At 37.1% G+C, this 15,766-nt stretch overlaps 1 protein-coding gene across 5 annotated transcripts in view; it reads left to right on the forward strand.

The window, feature by feature from the left end:
• Positions 1-15,766, forward strand: part of LOC124281741 (mitochondrial glutamate carrier 1-like) — a 46,790-nt gene that overhangs the window by 5,718 nt on the left and 25,306 nt on the right. The window contains exon 1 of one of the 5 annotated variants that reach the window (XM_046717714.1): positions 13,634-13,742. The exons of 1 other annotated variant lie outside the window; for it this stretch is intronic. The gene's annotated coding sequence lies outside the window, so the exon portion shown is untranslated. 3 more of the 5 variants (XM_046717716.1, XM_046717713.1, XM_046717717.1) reach the window with 3 other exon arrangements.

Raw genomic sequence — 15,766 nt, forward strand, 5'->3', positions numbered from 1 at the left:
TGTCCTGTGGTGTTGTGTAATTAGCACACACATCAACAAAGTTGGAGTTGGAAAGTGACTGACATCAAGCAATTAGTCATGTCATTCTACTGTGAATCCAGGCTTGTTGACTTGGTTGACACATGCTATTGTGTACCAATTTCATAGATTGATGCTTATGCTGTTGTTCACTGGATTGTCTGTTCAAGACTCAGTTATTTACAGACTGTGCCATATAGCTGGAATATTGATCAGTGAGGTGTTAAACCCAAACCAAACCATAAATCTGTCATATGGAACTAGGCTCTGTCAAAGGGTTACTTTAGATTTCTCAGAAAGTATGTGTGAAGCACTTTTTTTTAGTTAACTTATTTCTGCTTTCACAGCTGTGACATATAGTATACATTCACCATGCTGCAGACATTCTCTGTAGAGCACCCTGACCCAGAGTTCATAGCATGAGTATGTTGATTGACAAGGTTGATTGTTTTTTTGTCTCCAACAAGCACTCATCTGGCTTTGTTTTTCACTGTAGGTAACATACTATAATGTGTAGAAGACCTTTGTTCTTTAGCCCATAGACTTTCTCACTGTCACATCATGCTCTTTTAAGTTAAACTCACATGCATTTTTCAAAATTAGGAAGTAAAGTCAAAAGGCCTTGTTTTAAACTAACAACTAGTCTCTGAAATGAACATATTTTACTCTGAAATGAAAAAAAGCTCAAAGTGAAAAAAAAAAAATATAATGAAAAGGAGCCCTGAGACTTTCTTCATTTTCAGAACCTGTGGAAATCTAGACTTTCTAGACTTGCGTGGGATTTCTAGCATATATTTCAGGCCTGGAAATAACCCATTGCCCGACGTCGGGCAAGCAAATTTGCATATCATGCTGTACCGGTGTCCAGTTGACTTTCCAATGTTAATTATGTTGTTTATTTAAAAAAAGAAGAAAAGAAGAAAATCGGCCTTTATAGTGAAAAAATATCAGAGCAAGTGATTTTACATGTGCCACTGTACCGTAGTACACTAGCAATTTTAAAGTTATTTCCACCTGTATTTACTTGAGGGTCTGTATGACAGACTAGCCTTGCTTCAACACATCAAGTGAAAAATGACAATAAATCTCCTGCAGGTCGCTGTGGAGCCAAATCATCACATTGAATTGGGAATCAACATGTTTTTCAACATGTGATTGACATCAGCTAAAGATTGAATTGTTTTCACTTTGGATATGTTATTTAATAGTTTTACAAATCATGGGCAGATTGAAACATGATAGCATTATAAACTGATATGTAATGTGGATTGTAGTATTCACTTGTGTTATGTGGTTTTATTAGTTTCCTGCAAAGTTCATGGTATAATATTAGAAATGCAGGACAAAAAGTCTGAGGCGACATATGCCCTAATTGATGTTGCTGCAACCATTATATATTCTCTGGACTTGCTCGTTAAATCTGTTTTGCATTGAAGTTTTGACATGTGAATAGAACAGGTCACATTATCTTATTATTGTTTGTGTCCTAAGAGGCTACTAAATTGTGTCAGGTGATTGTGAGTCATCAGAGCATTGTACCATTTGAGCAGAACTGATTTGACTGACCCAGTTTTGGTTATTTGAAGACAGTTGGAATATTGCTAGACTATTATTTACGTTGCAGCTTTAATATTGCCTGTAGTCTTCTGGAATATTGCTGGAATATTGTTGACAGCTGCCACAAAGTTGCTAGAACATTGTTGCCATTGTTGAGCTGCCACAAGCTTCTGAATATTGTCCATAATTGAATATTGTTTACAGCTTACAACAGTGTTGCTGGAATATTGTCCACAAGCTTGTGTTATATTGCTGGAATATTGTTGACAGCCGCCACAATGCTGGAACCTGTCCATAAGCTTTGTTATATTGCTGGAATATTGTTGACAGCTGGAATATTGTCCACAAGCTTGTGTTATATGAATATTGCTGACAGCTGCCACAATGTTGCTGGAATATTGTCCATAAGCTTGTGTTATATTGCTGGAATATTGTTGACAGCTGCCACAATGTTGCTGGAATATTGTCCATAAGCTTGTGTTATATTGAATATTGGCTGCCATAATGTTGCTGGAATATTGTCCACAATGTTATATTGCTGGAATATTGTTTACAGCTTCCACAATGTTGCTGGAATATTGTCCATAAGCTTGTGTTATATTGCTGGAATATTGTTGACAGCTGCCACAATGTTGCTGGAATATTGTCCATAAGCTTGTGTTATATTGCTGGAATATTGTTGACAGCTGCCACAATGTTGCTGGAATATTGTCCATAGGCTTGTGTTATATTGCTGGAATATTGTTGACAGCTGCAGCAATGTTGCTGGAATATTGTCCATAAGCTTGTGTTATATTGCTGGAATAATGTTTGCAGCTGCAGCAATGTTGCTGGAATATTACCTGTAGGCTAATGGAATATTGCTGAAATAATATTTACAACCTTTTGGAATATTGCTGATGACATGACTCATAAAGAAATTTCTTTGCTAGGGCAAGAAGAAGACTCAATGTAAGTCTACCACGGTATGTTAACTTGATATCTGGCAGGGATACACACATGCCTCAGTTCATTCAGCAACAGCCACAATGACTTAGCACGAGTGATGAATGGGTGCATGTGTAGAAATGTGTGTCAGTACACTGCCACTGAGAGGTAGATTGACAGCTAGTCTCTGAAATGAACATAGTTTATAGAAAAAAACGTTCTTAAATTATGTTCATAAGATACGATAAAAAGGAGCCCAGAGACTTTCTTCATATTCAGAGACAGTGGTAATCAAGACTTGCTACATATACTACTACTATTACTAGACTTGCATGGGCGGCATTGGGTATATTTGTTTCAGGGAGTTTTTGACAGACTAAGAGGGGGAGAGAAGTAAAGGCACACTGATGATAAATGGTGCATGGCAATCTGGCCTTTTCGATGCTTTTGCTTTCGATGTATTGCAGATACACTGATGGGTGCATTTGAACATTTTATCTGGCCTTGAGCTGAATGTAGCCTAGGTTCAAATCTTGCCATTTCATGCATACTTTTCTGTAATAAAAAGGACTATTTGACATACATTGATTGTCTAATCAGAAAACATGTTACAAAATCAACATCCATTGATTGTCTAATCAGAAAACATGTTACAAAATCAACATCCAGGGTCCCGTTCCACAAAACGATCGGAGCGCTAAGATGATCGTAACTCCCATACTTTAACATAGACTTACGACAGTCGTAGCGCTACAATGATTTGTGAAACAGGGCCCAGGTTCTGAAAACATGGTTGCTGCTATAGCTGCAGACATTGCCTGATGAACTTGAGCTGAAATTATTCCAGTTGTTATCAAGTGCAGTCATCAGTGTATTTTAACTCAAATGACTAGACACTTTAGTGCAATGACCATTAGTGACAAAGATGCAGTGATATTTTTAGAGACCCCTGCTGAATGTTTTGTATTACCTCAATATGCAGTGTTTCTTGATACTGACTATCTGTATGCCTCTATTATTGTAAGAGGGAAAAACTCCCAAAGTAAGTATCTATACTGTGGTAATCTGTCATTTTGTATGTCTGTAAGTGTTGAAATCTTGAATCTTTTCATTATCTACATGACCAGGATGTTTGTGATGGAAGTCTTATGGGAATCCATTTGAAATAAGGACAGAAATCTGATATTAGATTTTCATCTCAAGTGACACACCCTGTGTACTCCATAGGATGGTGTCAAGATAAAGCCAAGAATAAAGGAGAGAATTTATGGATGTCTACTTCTCTATTACAAGATATCATGGCGATGTGGCTGACTGTATGTCATTGTACTGTGTGCCTGTGGGGACTTGGATGACTGTGTGATTTTACTGTGTGCCTTGGAAAATTGTGTGACCAGGGTCACTTGGTGCATTGTATGTGATTGTACTGTGTGTCCATAGTGACTTGGATGCCTGTGGATTGACCATGGATGACTGTGTGTGTGATTGACTGACTGTATGTGAAAAATTGTGTGACCAGGGTGACTTGGGATGACTGTATGTGATTGTACTGTGTGTCCATAGTGACTTGACTTATGTGATGACTGTATGTCATAGTTACTTGTGTGTCCATAGTGACTTGGATGACTGTATGTGATTGTACTGTGTGTCCAGGGTGACTTAGATGACTGTATGTGATTGTACTGTGTGTCCATAGTGACTTGGGTGACTGTATGTGATTGTACTGTGTGTCCAGGGTGACTTGGATGACTGTGTGTGATTGTATGACTTGTGTGTACTTCCAGGGTGACTTGATGACTGTAATTGTACTGTGTGTCCAGGGTGACTTGGGTGATTGTATGTGATTGTACTGTGTGTCCATGGTGACTTGGATGACTGTATGTCATTGTACTGTGTGTCCATAGTGACTTGGGTGATTGTATGTCATTGTACTGTGTGTCCATAGTGACTTGGATGACTGTATGTGATTGTACTGTGTGTCCATAGTGACTTAGATGACTGTATGTGATTGTACTGTGTGTCCATAGTGACTTGGATGACTGTATGTGATTGTACTGTGTGTCCATAGTGACTTGGATGACTGTATGTGATTGTACTGTGTGTCCATAGTGACTTGGATGACTGATGTGATTGTACTGTGTGTCCATAGTGATTGTGATTGAATGACTTGGATGATTGTGTGTCCATAGTGACTTGGATGACTGTATGTGATTGTACTGTGTGTCCAGGGTGACTTGGATGACTGTATGTGATTGTACTGTGTGTCCATAGTGACTTGGTGTCCATAGTGATAGATGTATGTGATTGTACTGTGTGTCCATAGTGACTTGGATGACTGTATGTGATTGTACTGTGTGTCCATAGTGACTTGGATGACTGTATGTGATTGTACTGTATGTGTGTGTCCATAGTGACTTAGATGACTGTATGTGATTGTACTGTGTGTCCATAGTGACTTGGATGACTATGTGATGTACTGTGTGTCCATAGTGACTTGATGACTGTATGTGTACTGTGTGTCCAGGGTGACTTGGATGACTGTATGTCATTTGTACTGTGTGTCCATGGTGACATTGACTTGGATGACTGTATGTGATTGTACTGTGTCCATAGTGACTTGGATGACTGTATGTGATTGACTGTAGATGACTGTATGTGATTGTACTGTGTGTCCATAGTGACTTGGATGACTGTATGTGTGATTGTACTGTGTGTCCATGGTGACTTAGATGACTGTATGTGATTTTACTGTGTGGGTGACTTGGATGACTGTATGTGATTGTACTGTGTGTCCAGTGGTGACTTAGATGACTGTATGTGATTGTACTGTGTGTCCATATTGACTTGGATGATTGTATGGATGATATGTCATTGTACTGTGTGTCCATGGTGACTTGGATGACTGTATGTGATTGTACTGTGTGTCCAGGGTGACTTAGATGACTGTATGGGATTGTACTGTGTGACCATGGCGACTTTATGGGATGACTGTATGTAATGATTGTACTGTGTGTCCAGGTTGACTTCGATAAGTGTATGGGATTGTACTGTGTGACTATGGCGACTTAGATGACTGTATGTTATTGTACTGTGTGTCCTTGGAAAATTGTATGTCATTGTAACTCACTGACCAATAGTTCTGACTTTCAATAAAGATCATAGAGATTGATAATCATTATCTAAATATTGACTGATTACCAATAAATATTAAAGAGCACAATTGCAAAAAAAGTCTGAAAGAAATGAATACATTTCACATCACTTGTGAGTGGTTGCACATTTATTCATGGATTACTTACAAAAACAGAGTTTTGAATATATTTAGGAGGAGGCCCGTGAGTATAGTTGTAGCTTTATTTGTTAAGTTAGAACGTTTATCAACCGTTTTAGCCATCCCACAAGGCTTTTGTGAAAGTCATCAGTTATCAGTAAACTTAGAAAAAACTAAAGTTGTTGTTTTTAAGAATGGCGGCAAGTTATCAAAACATGAGAAATGTGTTTTGAATGGGAATCTACTAGAAATTGTACTGTCTTATAAATATTTACGTGTTATTTTTTCAACATCCCTGTCATGGACTTCTCATGTAAATAGTGCAACTTTGCAAGCGAAAATTATTTTATATAGTGTGCTTAAATCTCTACATATATTTGATCTATTGCCATATGATCTTTTTTTAAAAGATTTTTGACTCTAAAATAAGTCCCATTCTCCTCTATGGTTCGGAAATATGAGGCTTAGATAATTATAACGAAGTTGAAATTATACAAATGTTTGCATGTAAACGCTTTCTTGGGGTTAAATCCTCAACGTCGAACCATGTTGTCAGAGGAGAATGTGGATGTTATCCAATGTATATTTTATATAAAGGGCGTTGCCTACTGGTGTAAAATATGCAATATATCTGATCTGAGATTTGTGAAAAAATGTTATAAGTTCTTAGTTCTAGATTGTATCAAGGGGAAAAGTAACTGAGCCGCTAAAATCAAATATATTCTTTACATGTATGGATTTTACTATCTTAGGGAGGAACAATGTGTAGTTTGTGTTAGAAATTTTATGTCAGTGTTTATATACAGACTTAAAAGTATCTTATCAAGATTGGCATGTTTCCAGATAATTTTTTCAACATCAGACTTATTTTTCAATATCGGTAGGAGTACTGAGTACATTTAGAGATGAATGGAAAATAATGTATCAGTAATCTTGTGTTTTGTTTCATATATGCACCACAATGTTGCTGCTCTTGTGTAAATAGGTCAATAAACAGTAAAACAATACTTTTCAGATAAATACGTCTGTAAATGATTTTAGGACCATACACCATTGCTGTGGATAGCGATCTGCTATGTTTTCTAAATTATTTCCTACTGTATGGTTTCTATCCGTACATTGTACGGCCCTTTTCTGGAGCCCTGAGCCCTCTAGAACACTAAATTTTCAACCTATATTTCGTTTATATCATCTTTGGCTTAGAATTGTATATCGAAGAACTCACAATTTCAAAATTCAGGGCTGCGTTTACTCAATTTAGATGTTTTTCACACCGGCTTCGAATTGAAACTGGCAGATATGCTAATGAAACTAAAGTGATAAATTATGTCTTGTATACAAAGAACGATATTTTGAAGACGAATACCATTTTTAATTAGTATGTAATGTATACCAAGATCTAAGGTCGTTACTTTTGCCAAAGAAATACTATTTGAATCCTACTGTACATAAATTTAACATGTTAATGTCAGAGATAAATCCAGAAACTTAAAAAAATCTAGCAGTGTATGTATATAAAGCTATGCGTCTTAGACAGTCATTTGTACATATTGTAACATAACCGAACCGTATGTTATTGTTTATATTGTATATTGTATATACTCTCTCACAGTCAATTGTACATGATGAATGGGCCTGTGGCCTCCACTACAAGGAGTAAAGATTGATTGATTACTGGTCACTGTGTCTTGAATGATTGTATGTGATTGTTTTCTGTCTTGGTGAGTGAGTGAGTGAGTTTGGTTTTACACCGCTTTTAGCAATATTCCAGCAATATCATGGTGGGGGACACCAGAAATGGGCTTCACACATTTTGCCCATGTGGGGAATCGAACCCGGGTCTTTGGCGTGACGAGCGAACGCATTAACCACTAGGCAACCCCACTGCCCCTCTGTGCCTTGGTAATGATTGTATGTGATTGTTTTCTGTGTCTTGGTAACTTGGACGACTGTTTGTCATTGTACTTTGTCTATCACCATTTGGTCTGCCTGAGTTGATAATAATATTCAAGCATGTAGCATCATTTTCAGTAGATGTTAGAGTTATATATGGGCAGCACGTTCCTCGACTAAAGGCCTTATATTTAATGACTCCATATTCTTATGAACCATTTGTTTGAACTCACAATGAAGTATCATCTTTCCTCATTATTGTCTTGCGTTTATGTATTTATGAATTTATATTAGGGTAAATGTTATATTTTATTCCGTTTGCCAGACTGTTCACTCGTTGATGGAGTTTCATGGCTTAAGGAAAGTTATAGAAAACCTGTTGCATGTAGAAGAATGTTCTGTAGAAGTGTAATCTCGAGAAAAATGTTCCATATAGCGTTGATGAAATCCTGTCTTCATTCTATTTTTGTCTAGCAGAATTATTGAAAACTGAAGTGATGATTAGAGGCCACAATGCTGAAATGAATGAATCTTTCTGCTGAGAGTAAACTGACTGAGCTATAATTGTACACATTGTAACTATAAAAACATAGGTGCTGTCATATGGGATTTGACAGGCAGTATTCAATGTCCAAATTATAGTTAGCAGAGTTAGTTTTTATTGCTGTGTTAAGGCAATAATTCCTTGGTGACATGCCAGTGACAGATGTTATAACTGAACTATGTATGTATTAATGCAGCTGTCAGTAGACTGTGATTTATGGCAACATGATGCCTGAATGAATCCGTACAATGATGTTCTTGAACAGGCTTGTCATGTGTTGACTACTAGAGATATTATTCAAACTGTCTGCAATGTTAGGAAATATGTAAATTTGTGGTGGTAACAGTAACACATACTCATAACGTGCATTAACTGCTTTGAACATGGTGAATGATCTGGACAATTATCTTTTTGTTGTAAATACAGAAGAAAATGCAAAGAGTTGTTACGCAGCCCCGCAAAGTAGGGCTCACACAACGGGGACTTGATGACATGCTTTTAGTGCGTTACCTGGTTTCACCACCCAATCCGCATGGGTTGTTTGGAACCTCTGTTCTTAACTGGAATCCTCATTCACACAAAACCTCATTTAGATTTATGTAAGATAATGACAAATATTAGTGTGGAACACAGGGCCATTATTCTCGAAACGTTTGTAGCCCTAAGAATTCTAACTTTGATCGTAGCCAATGTGTTATGAATGGGCTTAAGAAGTTCGTAGGGCTACAAACGTTTCGAGAATAGCTAGCCAGGTTTGAACAGGTGTGTAAGCTCTAGGTACTAAGAAGAATGTTTGCTATTTTCATTCTGATGCCTTATGTTGAAATGTTTATGAATCTGGTTATATAGGCATTGGAATACAGATACTTTTATTTTGTTGTTACAATACGTTGTTGCAAAGGCCATCCATATTCAATAAGTATATATCAATTTTGTCCATTTTCGAAAGTCCAGAAAGGCCTGCTTATTTTACCTTCTTGTCACAGTTAAATGATTTTCTCAACTGAATACAGCTTCTGAGGATATACATCTATGAAAGCATGTTATGCCCATAACAGTTTCAACTAGTTTCAGCAGTTATCAATCAGCCTTAGTAATTATGGCTACAACACAAAAATGACAATATTTGTTTCATGAATGTCACAGTCTTTAAAAACTAAACATCTCAGACATCCTTGAATAAAGCAGACAATTATTGTGGTAATAAGGCAAACCTGTGTTGTATGTTAGTTGTTTATTAATAGAAATATTGGCAAGTGATGTGTCAAGTACGATATATTCATTGTCACCAGTGAATTGAGAATGTTTATGTTCTTATCTTGTCATTGTTGTTGTATACTGAATCATCATACATCAACAAAGTTTGACAATTAGGAGATAAACATACTGTGTTGGAAAATCAGAGGTATATAACGAAATTATAATAGCTCTAAATTTGATTTAAAACCCAACGCAGCGTGAGGTTTTAAATCAAATATTTAGAGCTATTATAATTTCGCTATATACCTCTGATTTTCCAACACAGTATGTTTATCTCCATTCTACCATAACTGCGTTATTAAGATTTTAAAACGAACTATTTACCTCCGCTGACTGTGCCGCAAGCGCTTATTCGGGTACGACAAGCTCGCTACCGAACAACACCGAAGATGTGCAACAATTCTTTGTACAGTCCAACTGCATGTAGGGTGATGGCCTCTTCCCAAATTTTGAACAATGCCAACTTTGTAAAAATATATTCAAACAAACAACAGCTTCAATGCTTCAGAACTTTATTCACACGCTTTACTATGTTATGTTTACAGTGTGAAGCATAATTGTTGGGTTTTGAACAGATGAAAACTTATGAATTTTTAAAACTGGAACCCCTCTCAAGTTTTTGGAATGAATTAACCCACTGACCTAATTCCCACCGTAATGATTGTTGATGACTGTCACTGCACAGTTAGTGATTTGAAAATGGACGACGCACATGACTTTACACTTTGTGCCAAGTTGACCTGATTCACGCGAATTCAAACTGAAAGATGGAGCCAAGTGCGTGGAACTACCTGAATTACCCTGCAGAATTGATGAATACTTTCTTTTTGGTCGGAGGAAGAATCGGTGTTGTATGAATTTAAACTTTGCTGATTCTTGTGTCCTGTCAACTTCCACGATCTCGTGGCGATTCCACACCAGCATGCGACAAAATAGTTACCGTTGTGGCACGCACGCAGTGATTTGTGTAAATTTTACTCAAGCCGCACTTACTGACAAACTTTTCATCATTGAAGAAAGCGTGTTGTGGCCTAATGGTTTCAGAGTGTACCACGTGGTGTCGAAGCAGTTACAGATTTCTCACTTTGCTGAAAAAATGCTGGATTTTTGTGGATTCAATTTCGATTTGTATTTTGAAAATGAATTGACTGGACACGTAAGACAACCCGGTCACATATATACGAGGTTTTTCCTGCCCCTTATCATGAACCCCCTGGATGATTCTTTGTAGCCTCAGAGTGTGTCATCGTGATGTATTGAAGACCCATGTCGCCTGTTTCGACAGTGAAAGAATCGCGGAGAGAGACCGCTGATTTTCACAGCCCGCGCCATACGAAACCGAGTGTGAGATCAAACCAAACTTTAACTTGAGGTTTTCTGGTGTGTCAGCAGACAAATGTGATCTTATTTTTGCCATGTCACCCTGAGAAATTGTCTCATGATGTTTGGGGTTATCCAAGCCCATCTTTTTATTTTGCGCAAGATACCGAGAAAAACATTATTTGCACTGTGAAACAGCTGATCCTGCAAGATATTGAAATTGCACTCGCGGAGGAGGTGCTCTGAGATGCATGATGTATGGCGGCCCTGATTCCCACATAGCTCGACTTGAGTAATACTGGCCGCCGATCGTCCCCATTTCCAGCATAAAAATGTCGGGCAATTTTGCCAGTTCATCGGCCGGAAGACTTTCAAAGTTTGATTCCCATTTTGTTGTGTTAGCCATTCTGAATGGAAAGGAATATAATCAGTAGATCTACTTGGAATACCTATGAAAAGGTAGGAAATATGTTTTTTTCAGTATAAGTAGGGTTCGGTTACACTTACAGTACTTTTTATACAATTTTCACATGAATTCTGTTGATTAAAAATATTAGGTGTATGTCATGTTAGGTCTATATGTCATGTTGTGTAAAGCTATTTTCTAAATTAGTAAAGAAAACTCATTGGTGAAATTAAGTGAAAATAAAATCGAATTCTAAAAAATTCTTGTACATTTTTTTTCATTGCCTTATTTTCTTACGCTTGAAAATAGAAACGCCCCAATGAGTTGTTTTAGGGTGTTTTTAGGTCTCTCGAAAGGTATATCTGGTCCAAATCAGCCTCGGCCCACTTTTCAAAGCCTTTGATTTTTTGGTATCCGGAAGGTGCTGAATTTTCATCTTTGACATCTATTAAATTACAGTAAATAGACACATTTAGGTAATGTTTACCAATGTTATTTTCACATGTAGGCCAGCTTCAAACTTGTTATATTACTATTGCGATTGTTATGTTTATTGTTATATTAATAGAGGCCTGTGGTAGTAGCTAATTTCAGTCATGATGCTGTAAATATATTCATAATCGCTTTCAGTTCTGACATTCGAACATACTCTTTTAATTATTCATTAATCTTGTTTTCTTATGGCAAAATTTTCATACCCAAATTTCCCAAATCAGATTTGGTTTGGTCAGGTTCATTAGGGCTTTTACCTACAGTTTCATTCAGGCTGGGTGTTGACTATACCGCGGAAATCTGAAGAAATTGAAACTGGAATTAGGAGATAAACCTACTGTGTTTTGACATCAGAGGTAGTATAACGGAATTGTGATAGCTCTGAATTTAATTTCTCCTCCGCTACCAAGTCAGGATCAGTGGTGATATCGCCAACAAAATCTGATAATAAATAAAATTTAATATGAAAAATTATGTATACTGGATCCGCTTTTGGCATAACACTGAATGTATGCGTAATGACAGTTTTCCTTTTTTTATTCTTCAAAAGCAGACGATATCTTGGCGCTATTCGACTGAGTATTGTTTTCTATACTTGTGAACTAATTTGTGTATATAATCACCTGTTTCTGTGATTTGCGACAGTAATGAGTTGAACTCATCATCGCTAAATCCATCATCGAGTAGAGATGCAAAATTTCCAACTGCAAAATCGCCGTAATCCATCAATGTATCGGTTGCTTTGTTTACGTCGGCCATGTTGGTGGTCAAACGTAAAAAGTGCATTACCGTAAACAATGTATAATTGCGCACGGAAAACAGAGACCTGTATATCGTGATTATATACCTCTGAATGACTATAATTAACCAATCACAATCCAGTGTTTACTGAAGTCATGGTAGAATAATATTTGTTGGTTCATGGTTCATTAAAAACATCATCCGATAATAATAATAAATTTCAGTATACTCGTAAATTCAGTGTTTAAGCATGCATGAGGTTTGATAAAATGAAAGACCTGAAATGTCAACAACAGGTTAAACCAGTGACAAGATAAACACCAACAATGCCAAAGAATTGCTTGGTTAGCCAATCAAATAACATGGGATATATTTATGTACCGGTATATAAATGTAGTTAAGAACTGACCTAAAGAGTGTTAGATCTTGTGTAAGCCAAACACTTGAAACGTGATTGAATGACGTTTAACACTTCTATAATCCTGGTAAACAGGATTATCACTATGATTACAACAGTCCATGAACATCTGATACAATCGGGGCAGCCAGCCATGTCCCAGGACCTCACTGCCCATTGTGTTAGGTTTATTTGCTGAATTATTCAAGTGATGCATTTTAAGCATGACCAGACTCAGTGATGTGGCAGGTTTGTTTTTGAAAACTGCAGTCACTATGCATTTTAGAAATGCATTCTATGCAACAATTGTAGAGTTATAGGAATTCAGATTTAATCACTGATATATCTATGTACCTGAAAGTTTACAAGTTCATGCCAGAAATACCACTGTATTGCATAGAATACTTGACACCTTCTGCAGACTTTCGTTGAAGTTAAAACACAACTGAGTTTCTATATTTTATTTGTATTATCAACACACAAAGTACAACAGCATTCAAACTGCTTGTATATGATGTAAAAAAATGAGTAAATAATTTAATCTCGACCAGATAAACCAATAATGTATGTCATCTTCAATGTGCCCTGCCAAAGGAGTATGATGGGAGCAGTTTAGTTGCCTCTCATAACATGCTTAAAAATACATTTGTACATTCAAAATGTAGACCAAATGTTTTAGTTTTTAAATTTTGTTGTTCAGCACACGATTCAGGTATGACAGTCTGTAAATAATCGAGTCAGACTACAGAGTCCATTCATTGATTTTTTGGGTCATGTTGACCTGCCGTCTGCCAAGTCACAGAGTGTGGCCAGCTACTCCATTAAATCACATGATATGATCCTGGGCATGCATTCTCATGTTAGGACTACAGATACATGAAGTATGTGCACAAGGCAGTTGTTCATGACTGGTGAGGTTATCTTGATGCAACATCTTTCTGCAATGTGGTCTGTGACAATATCAGTGGAAGAGAGGAAAGCATGTCCAGAAAATTATAAACCGATCTAAAACCCTGGTTCCACATCCTCAGTTCTAATTATCAACATGTACATGCTAACTTCCATGGACAAGATCAAGATTGAGATGAAATCACATTTAGCACTGAGGATGTTACGGAATGATTGTTTCCTGAAGTGCTATATCATTTGGTGAGCAGCTGTTGCGCTTGTTCTCCAATGAATTGAGTAGTCTCTGCTGGTTGATTACCTGTAACCTGATGATGCACTGTTAACTAATTTATACAGTAGATGGTTGCTGCTAGAGGCTCTGGTTACCAGTCAGAGAAAGCACAGTGTGTGTGTGGTTAGGTGACTGGCTGTATATCCAGATGATAGTTACTCAAGACAGGTAGTGGTGGAGGTGATATGTTTGAGTGTCTTTAGCAGTAGTTCTGTTACATAATGCAATCATTTCAGTTTTGTCTGGCAGTAGTTCAGTGAAATTGGGTAATATTTCTTGTGTGTCATGGAAGTATTTCAGTTATGACTTTGCAGTATTTCAGTCATATCATGGCAGAATTTAAGTTATATGATGGAAATATTTCAGTTTTATCATAGCAGAATTTCAGTTATATCATGGCAGTATTTAAGTTATATCATGGCAGTATATCAGTTTTATTGTAGCAGTATTTCAGTTATACCATTGCACTATTTCAGATATATCATGTTTGTATTACAGTTTTATCACAGCAGTAATTCATTTCCATCATGACAGTATTTCAAATGTATCATGGCAGAATATCAGTTAAATTGTAGCAGTATTTCAGTTATACTGTGGCACTATTTCAGATATATCATGTTAGTATTACAACCCGTAAAGATCTGGGTTAGAATTGATCTTCAGTAACCCATGCATGTTGTAAGAGGAGACTAACAGGATCAGGTAGTCAGGCTCGCTGACTGCGTGGGTTGACACATGTCATCATATCCCAATTGCGTAGATCGATGTTCATGCTGTCGATCCCTGGATTGTCTGGTCCAGACCCGATTATTAACAGACTGCTGCCATATAGCTGGAATATTGCTGAGTGCGGCGTAAAACTAAACTCACTCACTCACTGTTAGTATTACGGTTTTGTTGTAGCAGTAATTCATTTCCATCATGACTGTATTTCAAATGTATCATGGCAGTATATCAGTTATATCGTAGCAGTATTTCAGTTAAATATGATGTTGTGTCTGCTTAGTTTTGGAGGAAGACCATGTGATTCAGGTCACTGGCGTATTCCCAAGAGTATTGTACTGACCAACCAAGGACCAAACAGGGATTTGAAACATTTTATCATAATTCCTGAGCCGCAGCATCTCTGCACAGCAAACAACTTCATGTCAAGTACACCCAGTGGCAGTTAACATGGCGTCTGCCACACACTTTGAAAAGCCATAATGGATGAAAAACGAAAGAATTAATTTATCATGTCCGTATTAATACATGATTTGAATAATATGTTTTTAGTGATATGCTAGAAATATTTGTAACATTTAAGAAACAGGACTTTCACTTTTCTATGTCAGCCAGTTAGTAAATGAACTGAAATGGCCAAATGTCATTCTCAACATTAAATAGTGAGCAATACGTTTGTTGACATAGGGATCATTACAGAAATATAGTATCAGTAAATCCTCTGGGCATTCATGAGACTTTTCCATAGTATATTTGTGAAAGAAAATCCTTTTGACACTCAAGACGACATTGCTCAGCAGAATAAACAAATGCGCTTTTCTCTTGTATCAACTCACAGTGCAGCCTCAGTGGGTAGTCATCTTTAATAGGATACTCAAATGTTACCGGTATGATGACCAGTAGTCTGTCTCACAGTCCCTAAACCACATTATTTTCCTTTCTGCTTAGCCCTTTCTGCCATGCTAAAGCCGTAAATGAAGCAAGTCTAGATTTCCCCAGGTTCAGGTTCTGAATCCCCCTTCTGAGCCACTTGGTTC

Source organism: Haliotis rubra, unplaced genomic scaffold (assembly GCF_003918875.1).
Source record: "Haliotis rubra isolate DU_JTF1 unplaced genomic scaffold, ASM391887v1 Scf289, whole genome shotgun sequence".
NCBI classification, from domain to species: Eukaryota; Metazoa; Mollusca; class Gastropoda; order Lepetellida; family Haliotidae; genus Haliotis; species Haliotis rubra.